We start from the raw sequence: 17,483 nt of genomic DNA, 5'->3' as shown, positions 1-17,483 counted from the left end.
CACACACGTATTATTTACTTTTGCTTAAGTGCTCAAAATATCCCAACAGAAAAGGATTATAATTATCACCATTTTCATTTTCTAGACAAGAAAACTGGGGCATAGAGACATTCAGCCACTCACCAAAGATCACATATCTAGTTAATAGCAGAGGTGGGATCTGAAGCCAAGACTTCTGGGTCCTATGACCAACTGTCAACCACTAGGTTACCAGACAACCCACTATCACACAACTATGGTAAGTTTCATAGTCAGGCACACTATAGGTGGGGCTATTAATGGTTAGAAGCTTCTAAAAAGAAGGCGATTTTGTGGCATCTATCTGAACATTAAACTGCACATACAACTTGTCACACAATTCCACTGCTATCCGAGAGAAATTGCATAAAGACAGCTGTACAAGTGGTTGGCCAAAGTATTGCAGTTTCAGCTTTAGCATCAGTCCCTCTAATGAACACCCAGGATTGATCTCTTTTAGAATGGACTGGTTGGATCTCCTTGCAGTATAAGGGACTCTCAAGAGTCTTCACTGGAAAAGACTCTGATGCTGGGAAAGGTTGGGGGCGGGAGGAGAAGGGGACGACGGAGAATGAGATGGTTGGATGGCATCACCGACTCTGTGGACATGAGTTTGAGTGAACTCCGGGAGTTGGTGATGGACAGGGAGGCCTGGCATGCTGTGATTCATGGGGTCGCGGAGAGTCGGACACGACTGAGTGACTGAACTGAACTGAATTGAACAAGTGGTTGGAAACATTGTCAATGTCCATTAACAGGGAAGTAGCAAAATAAATTTTGCCACATTTATAGATGAACCAGGTAGCAGCTTTCTTAAAATGCAGTGAATTTTCCTATGTTCTGATAAGGAAAGTTCTTGAAGACATGAAAAACCCAGTTGTAGGAACATTTTTAAAAAGTTGCTTTGCATGAATATATAGAAAGGTCTGTAAGGATAAAAACTACACTGCTAGAAGTGGTTTACCTCTGAGGCACGCCAGGGAAAGAAGTGAGGGAACAGTCTCCTTTTTCCTTTTTCTGTTTCCAAATTGTTTTAATTCTTTACAGTGAGTGTGCATTACTTTTGTAATTAAAAAAATAATATGGAAAATTTTCAGTGTTCTCAACCAATTTTTAATAATATGGGAAAACACTGTAACAAGTAAAAAAAAAAATTAGAGCATGAAATTATATATACACTGTATGATCTCAGCTACAGAAAAATGCATTTAAAATCCAGGAAGGAAATATATCAAAATGTTAATAGGGACTGCCTCTGGGTGGCAGGATTAGAGGTGGTATATAATATATATATTGCTTTACCTTTCTATACTTTCTAAATATGCTCTAATATTTTTATAGAAAAAAAATTAAGCAGGTCTGCCAAAGGTGCATGGCAGGTTGTAAAACACAAGCAGCTGCTACCCACACTGGGTGGCGTGGTGATCTAAGACTGCCAGCCACCTAAGGAAAACTTCCTAATTGCAAGGGGACGGATAAGCGGAAAAAATGGCTTTTCTCCATTCTGTTTTTCTGATGAAATTTCAAGAGGGAGAAGGGGAGGGAGATACCCAAAGATGGTAGAGTCTCCCAGCAAAGAGGGTGAGACTCGGAAATGGGGCCAGAATGAGCTTGTGAAGATGAGAGCACCAGATCCCTGAGGGAAGGTTTCTGATCCTGGAAGTCAGTGATGGTCTCTCCCAGGAATTGGGGGACCACTGTGGCTTTCAGAGTGTCTGCATTCAACAGCTGAGTGGAGGGAAGGCAAGCACCACCCCAGCTGAGGGAGCTTGTGCGGTTCCGAGACTGGCCAGGATGCTGCAGCGACACGGTGCAGAGGTGGGGTGGCGGTGGCTGCAGGGGAAGCAGCTCTGTCATTTGGCCCCTATGACCCAGGGGATCCCATGCTTCTGGAAGTACGGCTCCGAGACTGTCTGGGATTCCTCCTGAAACCCAGCGATCTAAGATTCTGGAGGAAAGGACCTCTCTTTCTACAAGTGATCGCTCTCCTTTCGGTAAAGAGCTCTTGGTTTATGTCCCCGTTCTAGGCCTATTAGCACTGGATGCCCTTCCTGCTCTTCTTCTGCTCCACACCACACATAAATAAGGAGGGCTGCCCCGTGAAGCTGGTTCCAGGCGTCCTTTCATCAGCTGGATTCTGACTGCTCTTAGCCAGGGGAAGGTGGCAGTGTCAGGAGATGGGAAGGCAGAAGCAGGGAGAAGCCGGGGTGTTTCTCCTCCTCCCTCTGCTGGTGATGTCTCTGCCAGCAGATGAGTTTCCTCCATGACAACGTCAGGTACTCTTGGTCTCCAGTTACCCCACTTCCTCTCTGCCCCCCAAAGCATAGGGGCAGAGGTGACTCCTGTTGTTGCCTCTGGCTTGTTTGAATTCGCATCCCTTGTTTGGTTTCCCAATCCTTCCATCACACGTGTGATCAGTTCCCTACTGTTAAATTCTCTCTATTGAAAGTACTTTAAAAGTGGTTTCTGTGGTCCTGCTTAGATCCTGAACTAACACTTTCTTGGTCTAGGTCTGTCCCTGTAAAGAGAATCCCAAGATGAGAAAATTGAAGAAGAGGTATTATGTGCCATTGGCTTATGCGCTCCCTTACCATGTCCCTCAGGAGTGCCCAAAGCTTCTCAGCTTTTACCTTACATACATATAACCTGGGGAGCTCATTAAATGTAGATTTGAAATCAGTAGGAGTGAGGTAGGGTCTTTACAGGTTAGAATCTGTATTTCCAACAAGCTCCCGAGTGATGCCAATGCTGTTGATGCAGACCTACCGGAGTAGCAAGACACAGGGGCGTCGAGAACTGTATCAGAGAGGGAAACACCAGCGTCCTTTCATAGCTCAGTGGCCTTCGTCCTGTGGCACTACCACTTGCTGAATCTGTGTCTCTTAGAGGCAACACAATTCCACACATGAATGTATTGTTCTGACATATTCATTGAGTGAGGGATAGAAGGTGGAAGCCAGCTACCTGGTGGCAGGTTGACTATAATCATGTAGCTGCTAGCATCTGACACCTTTATTATGACATCTAGAGTTGTGTCTAACTATTTATTTAGCCGTGCCATGTGGCACAATCTTAGTTTCCCAAGCAGGGATCAAATTTGTGCCCCTTACAGTGGAAGCACACAGTCCTAATCACTGGACCACCAGGGAATTCCCAGCATTTGTTTATTTAAATATATTTTATTTTTTGTAGAGTCAAAGTTCATATAGTCAAAGCTATGGATTTTTCAGTAGTCATGTAGGATATGAGGGTTGGATCATAATAAAGGCTAATCGCCAAAGAATCGATGCTTTCAAGTTGTGGTGCTGGAGAAGACCCTTGAGAGCCCCTTGGACTGCACAGAGATTCAGCCAGTCAATCCTAAAGGAAACCAACTGAATATTCATTGGAAGGACTGATGCTGAAGCTGAAGCTCCAGTACTTTGGCCACCTGATGCTAAGAGCTGACTCATTGGAAAAGACCCTGATGCTGGGGAAGATTGAAGGCAAAAGGAAAAGGTGGTGACAGAAGATGAGATGGTTGGATGGCATCATCAACTAACGGACATGAGCTTGAGCAAACTCTGGGAGATAGTGAAGGACAGGGAAGCCTGGTGTGCTGCAGTCCATGGGGTCGTGAAGAGTCTGACATGACTTAGTAACTGAACAACAACTTTCTTTTTAATAAAATGTAGATTTATCTTCCCTTTATTACACAGTTAGGATTACATATATATGTATATTCTTAAAAATTCTGGTTATAGTTAGGATATTTTACTTCTGAAATTCATTTTCAGGACAGTAAAAGGGATGCTGCCAAGTATTTGCTTTACAAAGAGGCCTCGGGATGGAAGAAGGTTGAGACCACTGGGTTAGAGGATCTATCACAGGATGTAGTGGACGGTAGCACCACCCAAAAATCCTGGTCCAGAGGCAGAAGTGGGCACTGACAAGACTCTGGGTTGCTTCCCTTTCTGGGGGATGGGAGGAATGCACACACTCTTGATTAAACAAGGGGTAGTGTTGCTGTGTCCGTGCAAAGCATTTTCACGTTCAAAGTGTAAGAATTGGGAGAATGAATTACCTTGCTTCCAAGCAGTCAGAGACGTGGGTTCTGGTGGGCATCTGTCATTCCTCTTGGGCTCCTGCAAACCTTTCCTCTGGGCTGGGTCAGCCATTCCTCATCCTTGGGGTCTCAGAGGCTGCCTGCCAGCACAGATGCTGCAAGCCCAGACACTTGTTCTCCCGGGTTCCCTTGTAGCTGGGTGTGGCCACACGGAACAGATGCACGTGCCCAGAAAAGAGAAGAAACTCAGTTTTCCACATTCTGGGGCAGGCTCATCTGGCACCTCCCTTAGCATCTGGTCTGGCCACCTCCACCGCTCTGTGGGTGGCCCCAACTTTTCAGTCACTCCTTATGGCAAATGCCTTGTGTTATTTGCTTTCTCTAGTTGGTCAATGTCTTCAGTCACATTTTTAATTCTTAATTTTTATCCTGGAAAGTAACGCTAGTTTCATTTTGGGGGAGTTTTGCCTATTCTGCCACGTTCTTCTTATAGAGTGTGATGTGTGGGAGTAAATCGCCCATCAGTCTTGCACTGAAGAAAGGCAGAGAGGCTCCTGTGTCCAAGGTTTCTTCTCAACACTGTTCATGTAAATATCACATGGATGGTCCTCAAGAGCCTCTCAGGTCACTGGGGCCTGAGTGTCCCGGGGTTAGAAAGCTGCCTGATCATTCTGCCAGGGCCTGGGGAGCTTAGAAGGCAGTGGGTAATGAGAGATGATTGGATGGCATCACCGATGCAATGGACATAAATTTGGGCAAACTCCAGGAGATGGTGGGGGACAGGGAGGCCTGGCGTGCTGCCATCTATGGGGTTGTGAAGAGTCAGACACGACTTGGTGACTGAACAACAACCATGAGAGCAAAACAGCCTCCCATATTCCTGGCCCCGTCCCTGCCCAGGCAACCCCTTCTCCTGCTGCCTCACACCAAGCCTGCCAAACGCACAATGTCAAGAGAACCAACTTCACACGGAGGAGTTTTCGTACCCTGTGGCCAGAAAACATTCTGGAGGCAAATGTGTGTCCCCCCACCTCCCCTAGAGCCTGGGGCAGATTCAGCAGGAGCTGGTGTGAGAATAAAGGAAAATAGCGGAAATAAAGTCAAGGTTGGTCCTGATCGGGGCCCAGCCTGGCTTTTCCCTAAACCCAGACCTGGCCTGTGGGCTTCAGGGGGCGGGGCAGGCAGGAACCAGGGGAAGACGAGAGAGGAGAGGCTGAGGCTGGTCACAGCAGGATGAAACTCCCCTGAGTGGGAGAGAGGGGCGCTGCCATGAAGTGTCCCTTCTCTTCCCTCCATTTTAAAATGAACCCAGGATTTTGCTTTTACTCAGTTGTGGTGAGGCTGACAGATCAGGAGATGACTGCCATTGATAAAAGTTTGGTACCCACAGTTCCCAAGAGGAGAGGCACGCCACACTCACAGGCGAGCTGTTCACTCTAGAATGTTGTTAACCTTGGGGAGGGCAGTCCCCATCCCACCCCAGGTCTGCAAGGCCCCAAGACGTCACAGCATTATAAAGTACAGAACATAAATGGCAGAGTATCAGGGAATTCCCTGGTGGTCCAGTGTCTAAAACCCTGAGTTCCCAAAGCAGAGAGTCTGCATTCGAATCCTGGTAAAAGACCTAGCTCCCACAAGTTGCAATTAAGACCTGACGAAGCCAAATAAATAAACATTAAAAAAAAAAAAGCAACAGCTTCCCTGGTGACTCTGTGCCAATGCAGGAGATATGTGTTCCATCCCTGGTCTGGAAGGATCTCACTAAGTCCATGCACCACAACTGTCAAAGCTGTGCTCTAGAGCCCGTGAACCGTGGGCAACTACTGAACCCACGCACCGCATCTGCTGAAGACCCCGCACCCTGGAGCCCGTGTTCGATAACAAGAGAAGCCACCACAATGAGAAGCCCACCCACAACTAGAGAGTAGCCCAAGCAGCAATGAAGACCCAGCACAGCCAAAATAAAAAAAATTTTTTTTAAAAAGCAGAACGTCAGAACATGCCAGAGCATCTGTGCGTCTTTGCAGGGACTGTACCCTTTCCAAGTTCCCCACCCAATGGGGTACAGCACGAGAGCCAAAATGGGGATGTGAAAGTAGGGGGTGCCCAGCCAGGTCCCCACATTTAGCCTGAGCTGGGGGAAACCTGCCTTTCCCCCTTTTCTCCAGGAGGGAGTAGGGGATGGACTAGAGCTTTGGCATCAGACAGACCTGAATTATAACTGGTACTGCTGTGTGACCATGGATAAATTACTTCCCCGCTCTGTGCCCTAGAGAATCCTGTTAGAGAAGCTTCTCTACTTTAGCTTCTGGCTCTGTGTTCCACAACTCAGAGACTGCTCCAGCAACAAAACACAGCTTTCCTGGCTCCACCCAGACCTTCCTATGGCCAGTGCCTGGGCGATGCTCAATACGTGGTAAAGAGATGACCAGACCAGAAGTGACTGTGTGAAGGAGACATTTCAGGGAACAGCAGGGAGACACTGAGGCAATGCCAGGTCACTCCAGCTGAGCAGGGACCTGGCCAGACTGGGTGAGCCTCATTGCTTAGGCTGGAAGTGGACTCTGAGGCCCCAGGACACAGACTGTGAGACGCTCTGCCACACATAGGAGGCCGGCGCCCCTCGGCTGGGTCATAGACTGAAGCCACACGTGTTCGGTGAACACAGGACCAAGACCCGTGTACAGCTCTGTTAGGCCCAGGATGAGAAAGAAAGCCACATTCTCAGAGGAAGAGGGAAATGTCACATCCTTTTCAAGTTCCTGGTAGCTCCTGTACATTCCAAACTGTGCAGAATGGACTGTTGACTTATTTATTTCTTTAAGAATGGACATTTTAAAAAGTAAGCTGATTTTTCCCTATTCATCTTTTCTCAACAAATTCCAAGAAGGCTGAAACTCTAGAGTTCACCTCTAAGAGTCCTTAAACCTGCCTGTTCCCCAACACAAGGATATCTTTGTGGGATTTCTGATGAGAGAGCCACATTTCTCTGAGGTGGCTTCACAGAATTCTGGAGTCGACCCTCTCTCGTCTCCTACCTCCCAGCTGTGATGGAGCAAACTCAGACTTGGGACCCCAGGGAACCCCTGCTTTCTGAAATGCCTGACTCATCCTACCCAGGCTTTCTTGAAAGTGAAGTGAAATTATGCCCTCCCACACTCCTTTAAAAATGTATACTCCACATTCCAGTTGTCGTAGTAACATCTTCACGCTGCCCGGGGGCCTTTTATATATTTCAGTGCTGATGGACTATTAGTTACCATGAGAACAGGAATGATTTCAAACACAGCCAGTCTTGTGGTGCTTCTATTTGTGCCTTGTAAAAAGCAAAACCCACGTCCACAGGGACGGCTTCAGCAGAGCTCAGATAGTTGACCAATGGAAGGATGCTGTTCTCAGTCAGTGGATCCTAGGAACCACTAAAGGGTCACTCTATTTGTCCTCTGAGCTGTATTTTAAAGAAAAGGTGTATTTTTTTTTTTTTAAAGATGCAGTTGCTCTATTCATGGTCGCTCTTCGGTGAGTAGTTTCAAATGCATGTTCCAACCCTCAGCCTTAAAGACAAATTTGTCACTCCTGCCCCCACAATTGCACACATGCCCCGAGCCATGCTTTACTCTACTCCTCCAGCCTGACCCGGAGACCCACGGGTGACCAGGCAGTGCTATTTCAGGGGCTAGTTCAGACCCAAGGTCTGTACATTTATCCTTTCTTTCCCAGCTGAATGTTTGGAAAATGTAAGCCCTCTGAGTTCAAGGACGTAACTCCTGAATCTTCAGAACTCTCTGCACAGTCCTATCTGTTAATTGACTTGACCTATAAGCTTTCCATTCTGATGGAATTAAGTTTCAGCTGAGAATTTTAAGTCATTGCAGAGGATCCATGTGTGGGAACAAACTTGAAGGAAGACACCAAGCCCACAGTCTGAACAGCAGGCTGTGACACATTCTTTAACTAGTCCTGTTCACATAACTAACATGTATTGTGTGCTTACCACGTGCTAGGTGCATGGCAAAACACGTCACATGTATTATCTCATTTAATCTTCATAATACCCGATGACGCACATTGTGTCTAAGGTTTTTAAAACGACATTTATTTCTTAGAAGTTAACGTGTGCATAACAGGAAACCAACAAACGCAAGAAGCAGAAAACAAAGTCATTCACAACCACAGGCAGTTCACCGTTTGTCTTTCTAGGTCTCTTTTGTGTATAGTCACAACTAAGCATCCATTTTTATGTAAATTGCTTTTAATCTTTAATTTTATGAAAGAGAAGACAGAGCCACAGATATTAGATAACTAACTTGACCAAAGTCACACACTAACTACCCAGTGGAGCTGGAATTTGATTACAACTGTCTTGCTCCACTACCCATGCGCTTGATCACCAAGCCGAGAAAACCTGCGCTCTCCAAAGACATCTTCAGACCAAGGCCCGTTGTTCATCTCTGCAAACTCAGCAGCAGATGACCCTGTAGAAACTGGTCATTCCCTGTGTTCTGGCTTTTCTGCCTTACCACTTTGCCGCTCCTGCCCTGGCAGAATTCATTGCCCCGTGAATCAATTCCTGGTCCTCTGGGAAACAAGTTGGTCCCTAAAACACCAAGGGGCTCCATAAAAGGATTTCAGTTTTTGACCCAATACGCTCATTCATTGGAACTTAGTCTAAGAAAATTATTCAAAATGAACCTAGACACAAAAAGGCATTCGTTCAGCATTATATATCAAAGCAAAAGTTGGAAGCAACATCAGTGTCCCACTATATTGGATCTTCAGGTAAATTATAGTTCATCAATGAAACATAATATCACACAGCCATTAACCGACAGCTATGAAGATGATGAAACCACCAGTTAAAATTTTGTAATTCAATACATATACTCAGTTTAGCTGCTGAAAATTAACCTTCATCTGCTGCTGCTGCTGCTAAGTCGCTTCAGTCGTGTCCAACTCTGTGTGATCCCATGGACGGCAGCCCACCAGGCTCTGCCGTCCCTGGGATTCTCCAGGCAAGAGTACTGGAGTGGGTTGCCATTGCCTTCTCCAAACCTTCACCTAAGACTATGGCAAAGTTTTATCCTTTTAAAATGTTTATGGTTAGTGAAAAGCAAAATATAAAATGTTTTCAATATATTTAAAAATTAAAATATTTTAATATATTTAATAAAATATATTCTATAATTAAAACTGTGTAAATAATGAATTGACTCTGCAAAGGGCCTGGAAAGACAGGGAAAAATATGCAAAAAGAATAGGGGTCAAGCCTGATTCATCTTGGTATCCCTAATACCTAGCTGGTGCCTAATACACATGAGCTAATCAATATTTTTGGTTGAATCTACAGTGCTATCTCAGTATGGGAGAATCAGGTTACTAATTTTTCTTCCCTTATAATTAATGTAATGCTGTCACAATAGTGTTAATACAATTTTTAAAAGTCACTGTCCTTAGAGTCTTCTGGATTTAGGTGAGCAGGGTATTAGCCTGCCTGGGGGGCCGTAAGAAAATGGTGGTTTGGGGACTTCCCTGGTGGTCCAGTGGTTAAGACTCCTCCTTCTAATGCAGGGGACACGAGTTTGATCCCTGATCAGGGAGCTAAGATCCCACATGCTGTGTGATGCAGCCAATAAATAAATAAACAGGTGGTTTAAACAACAGAAATTTATTTCTGCCAGTTCTGGAGGCTGGGAAGTCCAAGACAAAGGTGCCAGCAAAGGAAGTGGGCTAGCTGGATCATAGGACAGTTCTATTATTAACTATTTGAGGAGTCTCCATACTGTTTTCTGGTGTCTCTGTTTTTTTTTTTTTTTTTGCCACCCCATGCAGCTTGTAGGATCTTAGTTCCCTGATCAAGGATTGAGCCCTGGCCCTGGTAAAATTCTAACCACTGGACTAGCAAGGAATTCCCTGGTGTCTCTTCTTATAAGGATACCAATCTTATTGTACCAGGACCTCACCTTCATGACCTCACTCAACCCTAATTACTTTGCAAAGTTCCCATATCCAAATACATCACGTTGGGGGTTAAGGCTTCAACATATGAACTGGGGGGCAGGGGACACAGTCAGTCCATAACAAGCAGTTAATGCCCAAAAGAGTCTTCTATATCTGATAGCAGCTGGAGACCATTCTGGGTGAGGCTGACCCCAGCAGTGATGGTGGCAAGTCCCACGGAGAGACTGGACAGGCATTTTGACATCCCTTGTTCATCCATGGAGCCTGCAAGGGACTGAGGTCAACTTAGGGGCTCTTGGGAGACAGCAGGACCCTCCAGTAGGACCAGTGAATAGAGGGATCTAGGGAAGAGGCAAAGACCTGGGGCAGTGGGGAGGACAGACAGACTTCTACTTCACCTGGTGGCTCTAATGGGGCACTGTGGTAAGCCAGACTCAGTATCCAAGGAAAGGACTTGTCAATAAGCCACTTCATTTGGACCAGGGGCTGAAACCAGCAGGGGAACTGAAGCTGACCCATCAAACAAAGGAAAGCTGGGCAAAGAGATTCTTCAACCCACTCCTGCCCACATGGTGACTCTTTCCCCTCCTTTCATGTCTCTGAATTGATTCTCAGGGTCAATAAGCAGCCACACCTTCACACTCTACATCGGTCCTTCAGACAGCAATTTCCACCTATGCCCATGTGGTGGTGGTACACAGACACAGACACACACACACACACACAGACGCACACACACACACAGACACACACACACACAGACACAGACACACACACAGCCTGGCTGTACTGCAGCAACAGGCTGCCTTTGTCGCCTCGGTGGGTTCTTGGAGGTTGCCTGCAGCAGTGCTATTGAGCTCAACGGTCTTACAGAACAGAAGCCCACACACTGCTGAAAAGGTCAAGGTGGAGGGCACAGGGAGCCCGAGAAGATATCAAGTGATTCTTGCCAGTTCAATTCCCACAGTCAAAGAGTGGACCCAGATGGGTGGACGGTGCTGTTTCTAGCTCTCCTGCTGACCTTTTGTGGCAAGTACGATGGTGACTGGTGCCCCAGAAGCCAGAAACCAGGCGGCCCAAGAAGATGCAGTCTGAGGGATGCCCCCTCCCGTGGGAACAGTGGCCCTCAGTCTGCACTCTCCTTGCGCGGACTCCGCAGCAAGCCTGGTCTCTCATTCACGACATCTCCGCCTTGCTTATCATTAACTCATGTCACATGCTAAGCAGGGAGAGAAAACGCAGGGCTGAAATCACTGGAGGAGGCCGTTCACAGAGCAAGGGGAGGGAGGTCCGGCGGCAGGTGGTGTGGTTCCGGGCCTGGAGGCTGAGCTATGCGGAGGACAGAGAGGCACTGATCTCTGTGCAGCACGGGGGACACAGGCGCACTCTGGCTGCCATGCGCAGGGGGAGGGAGCCAGGCGAGGGGGCGGTCCTGGAGGGGGTCATCCCTGCCCCTGTCACCTCCAGCTGGAGAGAGAAAGCCTTCTGTGGGAGGTCTGCCCTGCATATGCCGTCCCCTCCCACCTCTACCAGAGATCTACAAGAAAGGAAAATCCTTCATTTTTAAAAAAGTTGTGGTAAAATACATGTATCATTTTAACTGCTGCTAAGTCTACACTTTAGTGGCATAAAATACATTCATGGGAATTCCCTGCCAGTCCAATGGTGAGAACTCCATGCTTCCACTGCAGGAGGCATGGGTCCGACCTTTAGTCAGCGAACTAAGATCCCACGCAGTGTGGCCAAAATAAATTTACGAATAAATACATTCACAGTGTTGTACAACCACCACCACTATGCATTCTTTATCATCCCAAATAGAAACTCCATACCCCTTCGACAACAGCTTCCCATTCTGCCATCCCCTCAGCCCCCGGAAACCACTATTCTACCTTCCATCAGCATTCTTGCTGTTGTTCAGTCGCTCAGTCGTGTCCGACTGTTGCGACCCCATGGACCGTAGCACACCAGGCTTCCCTGTCCTTCACCATCTCCCAGAGCTTGCTTGAACTCGTGTCCATTGAGTTGGTGATGCCATCCAACCATCTCATCCTCTGTTGTCCCCTTCTCCTCCTGCCTTCAATCTTTCCCAGCATCAAGGTATTTTCCAATCAGTCAGCTCTTCGAATCAGGTGGCCAAAGTATTGGAGCTTCAGCTTCAACATCAGTCCTTCCAATGAATATTCAGGATTGATTTCCTTTAGAATGGACTGGCTTGATCTCCTTGCAGTCCAAGGGACTCTCAAGAGTGTTCTCCAACACCACAGTTCAAAACCATCAATTTTTTGGCCCTCAGCTTTCTTTATGGTCTGACTCTCACATCCATACATGACTACTGGAAAAACCATAGCTTTGACTCTATGGACCTATGTCGGCAAAGTAATGTCTCTGCTTTTTAATATACTGTCTAGTTTGTCATAACTTTTCTTCCAAGGAACAAGTGTCTTTTAATTTCATGGCTGCAGTCTGCAGTGATTTTGAAGCCCAAGTCCTTTTGTCTCTGGCTTATTTCACTTTGTGTAATGTCTTCAATGTTCATCCACATTGTAGCATGTGTCAGAAGTTCATTCCTTTTCCAGGCTAATATTCCATTGTATGTATAGGCCACTTTTTAATTTATTTTTATTTTTTTATTGGAGGTTAATTACTTTACAATATTATATTGGTTGGTTTTGCATACATTGACATGAATCTGCCCCGGGTGCACATGTGTTCCCCTTCTTGAACTCCCCTCCCATCTCCCTCCTCCCCTTATCCTCCCTCTGGGTCATCCCATGCACCAGCCCTGAGCATCCTGTATCATGCATCGAACCTGGACTGCTGATTCATTTCACATATGATAATATATAGGTTTCAATGCCATTCTTTCAAATCATCCAACCCTCACCCTCTCCCACAGAGTCCCAAAGACTGTTCTATACACCTGTGTCTCTTTTGCTGTCTTGTATACAGGGTTATCATTACCATCTTTCTAAATTCCATATATATGCGTTAGTATACTGTATTGGTGTTTTCCTTTCTGGCTTACTTCACTCTGTATAATAGGCTCCACTTTCATCCACCTCATTAGAACTGATTCAAATTTATTCTTTTTAATGGCTGAGTAATATAGATGTGAAAAGAAGAGAAGCGAAAAGCAAAAGAGAAAAGGAAAGATATAAGCAGCTGAATGCAGAGTTCCAAAGAATAGCAAGGAGAGATAAGAAAGCCTTCCTCAGCGATCAATGCAAAGAAATAGAGGAAAACAACAGAATAGGAAAAACAAGAGATCTCTTCAAGAAAATTAGAGATTCCAAGGGAACATTTCATGCAAAGATGGGCTCGATAAAGGACAGAAATGGTATGGACCTAACAAAAGCAGAAGATATTAAGAAGAGGTGGCAAGAATACACAGAAGAACTGTACAAAAAAGATCTTCACGACCAAGATAGTCATGATAACATGATCACTGACCTAGAGCCAGACATCTTGGAATGTGAAGTCAAGTGGGCCTTAGAAAGCATCACTATGAACAAAGCTAGTGGAGGTGATGGAATTCCAATTGAGCTATTTCAAATCTTGAAAGATGATGCTGTGAAAGTGCTGCACTCAATATGCCAGCAAATTTGGAAAACTCAGCAGTGGCTACAGGACTGGAAAAGGTCAGTCTTCATTGCAATCCCAAAGAAAGGCAATGCCAAAGAATGATCAAACTACCACACAATTGCACTCATCTCACATGCTAGTAAAGTCATGCTCAAAATTCTCCAAACCAGGCTTCAGCAATATGTGAACCGTGAACTCCCAGATGTTCAAGCAGGTTTTAGAAAAGGCAGAGGCACCAGAGATCAAATTGCCAACATCTGCTGGATCATGGAGAAAGCAAGAGAGTTCCAGAAAAACATCTATTTCTGCTTCATTGACTATGCCAAAGCCTTTGACTGTGTGGATCACAATAGACTGTGGAACATTCTGAAAGAGATGGGAATCCCAGACCACCTGACCTGCCTCTTGAGAAACCTGTATGCAGGTCAGGAAGCAACAGTCAGAACTGGACATGGAACAGACTGGTTCCAAATAGGAAAAGGTGTACGTCAAGGCTGTATATTGTCACCTTGCTTATTTAACTTATATGCAGAGTACATCATGAGAAACGCTGGGCTGGAAGAAGCACAAGCTGGAATCAAGATTGCTGGGAGAAATATCAATAACCTCAGATATGCAGATGACACCACCCTTATGGCAGAAAGAGGAACTAAAAAGCCTCTTGATGAAAGTGAAAGAGGAGAGTGAAAAGGTTGGCTTGAAGCTCAACATTCAGAAAACAAAGATCATGGCATCTGGTCCCATCACTTCATGGGAAATAGATGGAAAAACAGTGGAAACAGTGTCAGACTTTATTTTTTTGGACTCCAAAATCACTGCAGATGCTGATTGCAGCCATGAAATTAAAAGACGCTTGCTCCTTGGAAGGAAAGTTATGATCAACCTAGACAGTATATTAAAAAGCAGAGACATTACTTTGCCAACAAAGGTCCATCTAGTCAAGGCTATGGTTTTTCTCGTGGTCATGTATGGATGTGAGAGTTGGACTGTGAAGAAAGCTGATCGCCGAAGAATTGATGCTTCTGAACTGTGGTGCTGGAGAAGACTCTTGAGAGTCCCTTGTACTGCAAGGAGATCCAACCAGTCCATTCTAAAGGAGATCAATCCTGGGTGTTCATTGGAAGGACTGATGCTAAAGCTGAAACTGTAATACTTTGGCCACCTCATGCGACGCGTTGACTCACTGGAAAAGATTCTGATGCTAGGAAAGGTTGGGGGCGGGAGGAGAAGGGGACGACCGAGGATGAGATGGCTGGATGGCATCACCGACTCTGTGGACATGAGTTTGAGTGAACTCCGGGAGTTGGTGATGGACAGGGAGGCCTGGTGTGCTGTGATTCATGGGGTCGCGGAGAGTCGGACACGACTGAGCGACTGAACTGAACTGAACTGAATATTCTATTGTGTATATGTACCACAACTTTCTTATCCATTTGTCTGCAGATGGACATCTAGGTTGCTTCCATGTCCTGGCTATTATAAACAGTGCTGCAATGAACATTGGAGTACATGTGTCTCTTTCAATTCTGGTTTCCTCAGTATGTATGCCCAGGAGTGCGATTGCTGGATCATATGGCAGTTCTATTTCCAGTTTTTTAAGGAATCTCCACACTGTTCTCCATAGTGCTTGTACTAGTTTGCATTCCCACCAACAGTATAAGAGGGTTCCCTTCTCTCCACACCCTCTCCAGCATTTATTGCATGTAGACTTTTGGATAGCAGCCATTCTGACTGGTGTGAAATGGTATCTCACTGTGGTTTTGATTTGCATTTCTCTGATTATGAGGGATGTTGAGCATCTTTTCATGTGTTTGTTAACCCTAACCCTAACCCTAATTGTTAGGGTTAGACATTTCTTCTTTGGAGAAATGTCTGTTTAGTTCTTTGGCCCATTTTTTGATTGGGTCATTTATTTTTCTGGAATTGAGCTGCAGGAGTTGCTTGTATATTTTTGAGATTAATCCTTTATCAGTTGCTTCATTTGCTATTATTTTCTCCCATTCTGAAGGCTGTCTTTTCACCTTGCTTATAATTTCCTTTGCTGTGCAGAAGCTTTTAATTTTAATTAGGTCCCATTTGTTTATTTTTGCTTTTATTTCCAATATTCTGGGAGGTGGTAGGCCACTTTTTTAGATCCACTCATCTGTTGATGGATATTTGGGTTTTTGCCATCTTTTGGTTGTTGTGAATAATGCTATGAACACGAGTGTACAAGTATCTGTCTGGCCCCCTGCTTTCAATTCTTTTGGGTATATACCTAGAAGTGGAATTGCTGGATCATATGGTAATTTTTGAGGAACCGCCAAACTTTCCCACAGTGACTAAACCACGCCTCGAACTATTTGAATGAAGGATGAATCTATCCCAAAAGCCTCATGTCTAATGTCCTGGCCTGGAAGAATGATCCAATGTCCAGAAAGGCGCAGTCTCACTGTGCCAGGAAATGTGGGTGCCCCATCTTAATGATGGGGACAATGGATAACTGGTAACAACCAGGAGAGGGTGACCAAGAGGGGTCATGGCAAGTAAAAGTGGTTGACTCCCAAGTGGTTCGGACTCCCACGTTTTCACCACCAAGGGCACGGGTTCAATCCCTGGTCAGGGAACTGGGTTCCACATGCCACAACTAAAAAAAAAAGTTCCGCATGCCACAACTAAAGATCCTGTCTGCTGCACCTAAGACCTGGTGCATCCTAATAAATAAATATTAAAAAAAAAAACCCTGGGTGTATAGATGCAGCATCTTGAGGACACATTTCTTCTTTAACCAGATACCCAGTTCCACTTGTCTCTCAGCTTTATTTCCATTTTGTTTTCTGAGTCCTGTCTATTTCTTACAAAAGTAATGCACTAATACAACAGTTACTAGAGCTGATAGTTACTAATAGTGCTGTCCAGCAAATATTTCTGGTTTTCCTCTGGGGCATGTTGGGTATTGTGTTTCCCTACTCCCTTAAATGTAGGTATGACCACTGAGACTCACGTTAACCAATAAAATCAGAGATGCAACCTGGGTCATTCAAGGGGGGAACTTTAAGGGCTGGTGTGCAATTTCCACTTCTTTCTTTCCTTCCTGATGCCTGGGGCAGCCTGTGACACCCCTCGTGGTGGCTGCTGAGTAAACCTGAGTCCCTGAGTGAGGAGGATGGGAACAGGCCCCCAGCTCACCCTCAGTGGACACAGAGCCTGAAGGAGAAATAAAACTTCCAGACAGTCCTCCATGAACTGCATCCTTAATAAGCAATAAACCACTGGTTGTTTAAAGCCACTGAGATCTGGAGTTTGTTACCATAGCATAGGTGGCTTGTTAGCAAAATCCTTCAACGAATATTTATGTGCCAAGGTGCTGTCAGTGTGGCTGGGACCTAGAAAGCCATTAATAAGCCACCGTGCCTCTCTTAACAGAGAGCCACCTCCTAGCAGGAACGATAACTACTAAATAGTGAATCATACAATTAACATACAGTTTTCCACTGTAAAATGTGTGGAGAAGCACAGGGCCCTGAAGAGTGTGAACAGCAAATGACCTAGTTTGGTGCGGGTTCAGGCAGCCTTCTTTTGGGAGGATGTAAGGAGGGGCTCTAGCGGCTAACTGAAGTCACCTGGGTGGAAGAGAGGACAGTGTTCCAGGCAGAGGGAACAGTGGGAACACAATCCCCGAGGCAGAAGGGAGCTTGAGCAGCAGGGATGCTCAGAACAGGGCAGCGAAGTGCTGGGAGGCCAGAGGGAGGGACCTGACCACTCAGGAGCTTTGGGCCATGGTGGGGAGCTTGGTCTTATCCCAAGAGTGATGGGGTAGCCACGAGAATGTTCAAAGCAGAAGAATCATGTGATAACTGTATTTTTTTTTTGGGGGGGTAAATAGTTCTTTAATTTT

Source organism: Moschus berezovskii, chromosome 3, assembly GCF_049115385.1.
Source record: "Moschus berezovskii isolate FMDL1 chromosome 3, NW_MosBer_1.0, whole genome shotgun sequence".
NCBI lineage: Eukaryota > Metazoa > Chordata > Mammalia > Artiodactyla > Moschidae > Moschus > Moschus berezovskii.
Note: the sequence above shows the minus strand (reverse complement) of the source record.